This window comes from Carassius carassius, chromosome 50, assembly GCF_963082965.1.
Source record: "Carassius carassius chromosome 50, fCarCar2.1, whole genome shotgun sequence".
NCBI classification, from domain to species: Eukaryota; Metazoa; Chordata; class Actinopteri; order Cypriniformes; family Cyprinidae; genus Carassius; species Carassius carassius.
The window spans coordinates 3,138,128-3,144,439 of NC_081804.1; the positions used below are offsets into that span (position 1 = coordinate 3,138,128).

The 6,312-nt window shown below is 36.8% G+C and overlaps 1 non-coding gene across 1 annotated transcript; it reads right to left on the reverse strand.

The window, feature by feature from the left end:
• Positions 1-5,711: 5,711 nt before the first annotated feature.
• On the reverse strand, positions 5,712-5,852 carry LOC132133883 (U4 spliceosomal RNA). Its single transcript, XR_009429270.1, has one exon. It is a non-coding gene; the product is annotated as a U4 spliceosomal RNA (small nuclear RNA).
• Positions 5,853-6,312: the final 460 nt, after the last annotated feature.

Below are 6,312 nucleotides of genomic sequence, written 5' to 3' on the forward strand. Positions count from 1 at the left end.
TGGGCCATTCAAAACCTTTATAGAGTCCTCCTTCCTCTAGTAACTCTCTAGAAACTGTCTTCTAATGGCTGACACAACACATGCAGGTAAGGGCTTCCTGATGTGCCTGCCCAGAATGCCATAGGCCCAGCGGACAACCTGTCGGTATGCACCAGAGATGGGACCAAGTCACACATGTGCAAGTCTCAAGTAAGTCTCAAGTCTTAACCTTCAAGTCTCAAGTAAGTCCCAAGTATTTTTTTCTTGGGCAAGTCAAGTCAAGTCAAGTCACAAGTTATGTCAAGTCAAGTCAAGTCAAGTCCTGTAGTAAGTCAAGTCAAGTCACCTTATTATTGTAATTTTACCTGCAGAATCTGATCTTAATAAAGTTAAAAGACAAGATATAAGTAACAGTAAATTAAAATAATTTGGATTTGCATTGTAAATACTCATGTTCAGTAAAATACATCATGGAATCAAACAAAATGCGGTGCCCAGGGAGCGGTTGGGGCGTTGTCTGCGTAAGGTAGAGAGGGCATGACTGATGATGTCATGACATGACAACGCGATTCTCAGCCTGCGCTCCAGCTGAGTAATCAATTTTATTTTTTAAAAATAATTTATATATTTTATATTCAAACTGAAAACATAATGTGATTAACACTCAAGTCATTCAAGTCATCCTGTCTCAAGTCAAGTCAAGTCCTGAGTCTTTAACTTCCAAGTCCGAGTCAAGTCTCAAGTATTTTATTTTTTGTCAAGTCAAGTCACAAGTCATAAAAATAGCGACTGGAGTCGACTTGAGTCCAAGTCACAAGTCCCCATGTCTGGTAAGCAGTGTAGCGGTATTGCCTTGAGACATGGAAGAAATATCAATATTGATAGTCATTTACATTTACATTTAATCATTTAGCAGCTTTTATCCAAAGCGACTTATAAATGAGAACAATAGAAGCAGTCAGGTCAACAAGAGAACAACAACAGTATACAAGTGCCATGGCAAGTCTCAGTTAGTCTAGTATAGAACGCATAGGTAGGTGTTTTTTTTTTTTTGTAAAATTAAAAGACAAGAATAGGAAAAGTGCTAGAGTTAGTTGGTTAAGTGCAGGCTTATACCAGTCTTATACCAATGGCATCAAATAGTGTGATATATGTTTTAGCTGCGTTTGTGTTCAGGGGACAGGCAGCTAGCGGATGGTGAGGAGATATCGATGTTTGCTATTAACTGTTATACGATGGTAATAATCTGTACAATATTGTGAGAACAGTTTATATCGTTAGCGAACGTGTATCTATAAGCTAACACTGGTCTCTCACCAAGACACCAAAACTCAATTTGTCTCCTCTGACCGTTGTTCTGTCTAACATTAATCCTGGCCTGTCCCTGCTCTCTTGGCAGCCTAGCAGGTTCATAATTGTATGGCTGTGGTCCGTCATACAAGTAAGTATGAACAATTTCCTCAGCGTCTGAAACGTCATTGCGGTCCATTTTTTCCCCTGTTGTTTGGATCGACCGCTCTCCCTCTTGCTACGTCACGCCCGTCACGCCCATTTTCAGATGCGGAAGTAAAATTTTATCACAAAAACGACTCCAGAAGCCACTAGCGTATTTATAATTTTTTTTTTTTCAGAAAATCTAGTTCCTACATTATTTTTCTATACATTGACTCGTTGGGTCTTCTAACCTGCAATATGCTCTTTAAAGCACAGCTACGTGCAACTGTGTTAAGTGCATTTTTGGGAAACGCACATGAAACAATAACGGACGATCGTAAAATGACTCGTAGAAAACGGTCTTCAGCACTAAAATCGATCGTTATCGAGAAACGCAGCCCAGATTAACGAATGGCTTGACACAAACCGTACCAAGGCAAACCCTACAGAACTTTCTTTTGTGTAGGCATAAATTATGCAACTTACCAGTGAAACATGTAGTTTATCAAGTAAATATTAATTTACTTCGCACCTGCACTATACTTTGTGCACTGCAGCGCGGGGAGAATGTATTAGACAAGCGCAGACCACTATTCATTTATGTGAACATAGTGACGTGACATTCAGCCAAGTATGGTGACCCATACTCAGAATTTGTGCTCTGCATTTAACCCATCCGAAATGCACACACACACAGAGCAGTGAACACACACACACACACACACACACACACACTGTGAGCATACACCCGGAGCAGTGGGCAGCCATTTATGCTGCGGCGCCCGGGGAGCAGTTGGGGGTTCGATGCCTCGCTCAAGGGCACCTAAGTCGTGGTATTGAAGGTGGAGAGAGGTAGTTTTAGACAATAGGTAGTTTTAGACAATAGTCTGAGCTTATTCAATTAATATTGGGTACTGGCTATCTAACTGATAGCATAGAAGTTTTTTATTTTCGCTGCCCACGTCACAGAACCTCTGTGTGACTCACAGTAGGAGCAAAGAATGGTGCATCGTTCCTTAAAGAATCACAGTCTTTGAAAGATCCATTATTATAGACAACAATTCACTGACCAATTATCATAGACAGCAACTTTTTTTATCTGAGACAGATTTTATTTCTGAATCAATTAATGAAGCATTTTGAACGAATAGATTGAATAAAAGGCTTCTTTATTAACACAATGAAATACCGCCACCTAGTGGTGATATTACTTTCATAATTCAAGTATCATTTTCATTTCATAATTTTTTTTTTCATATTTCTGTATTAAAAATGTTGTATAAAACATTAATATTAAATCATTATACATTTGTAATTGCTATGTAAATGCACGTACAGCTGTCTGATCAGCATTAAACTGTAAATACATCTATAAAAGTATCATCTCTGAATACTGATTTAATTGGTAACAGCCTATTGTCATATTATTCTAATGTTTTTTTATGTAAAAATTTAACATTAAATATGACATACAAAAGGTAAAATGAAAAAAAAGAAAACAGAAAATCAGGTGCCCTTTATGGGAATGGTAATTTCTGACACTGATCTATGGTTTATTGTTCGAAGTGTTATTTCAGGGTTTTGATATGTTCTTATAACTCAAATGAGTTTACATTCAAATGATGACGTCGAATTCACATTTCACTAAATTCAATCACTGGAACAAGCACTCTGACGAACCATTAGTCCCATGCTAGTGGGAAAACAACCTATGATTTCCGAAATTTGCATAAAGTGCTCTATGAATAAAACTCAAAATATAAAAATAATATATGTGCTAATTTATATTCATATCTGTCATTTTATTTAAGTTCCCCCATGGTTTAAAGTGCAGCATATTGTCTAAAACAAAAGTTATGACTAACCTTACATGTTGACATTAATCTGCGCTTCGCTACAAATAGGCTATATTCTCCCCGCGCTGCAGTGAGTCGCGCAGCTTTGCCAGACAGATTTTGATAGGTGGGTACTATAATAAAACAGTCGTGTGCCAAAGGACCAAAATGATGAAGAGAAAGAGATAAAATTTAGTAGAAATAAACACGTTAAGAATCCCTAGGACTCCTATTATGTCTTTAGGACTATCATATGTTGTAATGTTTGGTTGACCAATCAGCGGAGGGGGGCGTTTCATTACCGCCCACATGTAGGGATCGGATATTCAAGTTGTGAACATAAAAACGAAAAAAACGAAGCCGAAGTCTTAATTTTTCGTTTTGTTTGGACAAATGAAAAAAAGAAAAACGTGCAGTTTTTAATTTTTCAGATTTCAATATTAAATTAAAAAACGAATTATACGAAGGTACACGGACCAAACTGTCTGACCAAACAATTAAAATGGTAATTAGGCAAGAAAACCTTGTGCTTTGTTCATCTGAACAACTTAATTAGACTTTATATATTGAATGCGATTACACACATTTTAATAAAGCCAGATCAGTTGTAACATGGAATACGTTCGTTGACTAAAGACATAACACATACACTTTTTTTGCCACCTGCTGGCATATTTTGTGTAATAGAAGAAATGATCACGGAATGAATCAGTGAACGATTCTGAACGAATCATTTTGGTGAACGAACTGAAAATGAACGAATCTCTAGAAAGAATCATAATTTCCACCACTAAAACTGTCTGACCAAACAATTAAAATGCTAATTAGGCAAGAAAACCTTGTGCTTTGTTCATCGAACAACTTTATTAGACTTTACATATTGAATGCGATCATGCATACATTTTGATAAAACTAGATCAGTTTTAGTAACAAGTGAATACAGTCGTTGCCACATAACACATAATACACTCTTTTTTTTGCCACCTACTGGCTTATTTTGTGTAATACGAAGTAGAGTTGTGACGTTCGCGAACGAACCGATTCTTTTGAACAGCTCATAAACATGAACGATGGGAGCCGAGTCGCGGCTGGAGGGGAGCCGTTCTTTCTGTCGTTCTTTTTTCCTATGCGTGTTTCACAAAGATGCACACAAATGAGCTCCTCCGCGAGACAGAACAGTTATAGGGGGAGGGGCGCACCCAGCGCAGGCCAACCCTTTATAGCGTGATGATATTAGTTATTAGTTGTGCACGCATCCTTCACGTGAGTAGGACTCCAGTGGAAAAAAAACCTGCGTGCCTCTGTCATTGTCAGCTGTCACAGACATTCATTGCAGCCCACTTTGTTATTGTTCATTGACTTGAAGGGGCTGATGTCCTATTTGCAAAGTTTACAGTAGTATGTAGACATTTCCATTTTATTTATTAGAATTTTATCTACTTTAAATATTTTTAGTTTTCTATCAAAATGTTCTTGTGTGATAACAATGTTCTTGTGTGGAAGTGTTTGTAGTAAAAGCTGTTTTGCACAGAATTTCATTGCAGCTGGCTTTGTTTTTGATGTTTATTTGTGAGTAGGTATTGTATGAATAACATAAGTCAACGTAGCTTTACACACACACTTTGTACTAAAGGTAAATCCAAAATAGTGATGTCACTGTCTAAGCAGAGGGATTTGTGCAACCCTATGGAATATAGTCCACACATGACAAATGAGGTAATAATCAATATTTCAGAATAATTCAAACTCAGATATTGGTGTGTGATATCTGAGTTTTAATTATTTGACTACAAATCTCACCTCATCATTCCTCCCAGTGATTATTTCCAGGATAAACTGAGATGCCCCCATGCTGGCTTCTTAAAACTGACTAAATATTTAAAAAGAGTTCTTTTGAACGGCTCTTTGAAAGGAACGGATCGCGAAGATCCGGATCCCCTCAAAGAGCCATAAATCCCACACTAATACGAAGAAATGAGCACTGAACGAATCAGTGAACGATTCTGAACGAATCATTTTGGTGAACGAACTGAAAATGAACGAATCTCTAGAAAGAACCACTATTGTGTATTGTAATGGCATAAGTTTCACATTTTCTGAAAACGTTACGTTCAGTTTTACAAAGTTGCGTTCATTATTATTGAACTTAACGTGATTCCATAAACCTCCAATTTCCATAGATCTATGAATTCATACAGATAAGCATTGTTGCTGTTTCAACCAAAGTAACATAATTAACTAAGTGTAACAATAAATACAGTATAAGTTCTAACAAACCAATTTTTTAGTGTAACAATAAACACGGTACAAGTTTTCAAAAAAACATTTTTTTTAGAAATGTTTTAAATGTCTATCTCAAATTTAATCAGTACTGTTCTGTCACAGAATTATTCTTATAACTATTAACTCTAAACAATTTTATAAGTATAATTACATATAGTCTATTTTGAACAAGTGTATCAGTCTCCGTAAAGACCGTCAAAAATTGCCAACGCCGACTATATTTCAAGTCGTCATGGCGGGGTATTGGGTAAAGTTTTCAATTAGCAATAATCGCGCCTCGGATAAACCTCATAGGCTACGATACTGCCACTGCGCAAAGCTAAAGATTACCAGATTCACAGTCAGCATCACTTCAAACACGCCTCCTTTTACAGAGACGGTGATAAAGTGACGATCACGTCAAGCTGACCGAGCGAAAGAAGAGACACGAAGAAGACACGAGTAAAATCGATCTAGGGTTTTATTTAAAAAAGGTACAAATAAGCAAAAATAGCCTTTAAAAAAAACTCACCTACTTTCGCAGTGCATCATGGGAACGTAATGACGTATGAGAAACGTAGGTGACATCAAGGCTACGTAAGCGTCACGCTGGTGCAGTAAATGTAATCATCGCTAGATGTCAACAACAGCTCAATTATGAGATGAGACACATACGAAAAGCAGCTACAGAAATCCATCCATTATTACATATGTAGAATTATTAAATAGCTAACCTACTCTTGTTATTTTAAGTTATTTTAATGTTACTGTTATGTGTGTAAGTATTATGTAAGTATAAAAA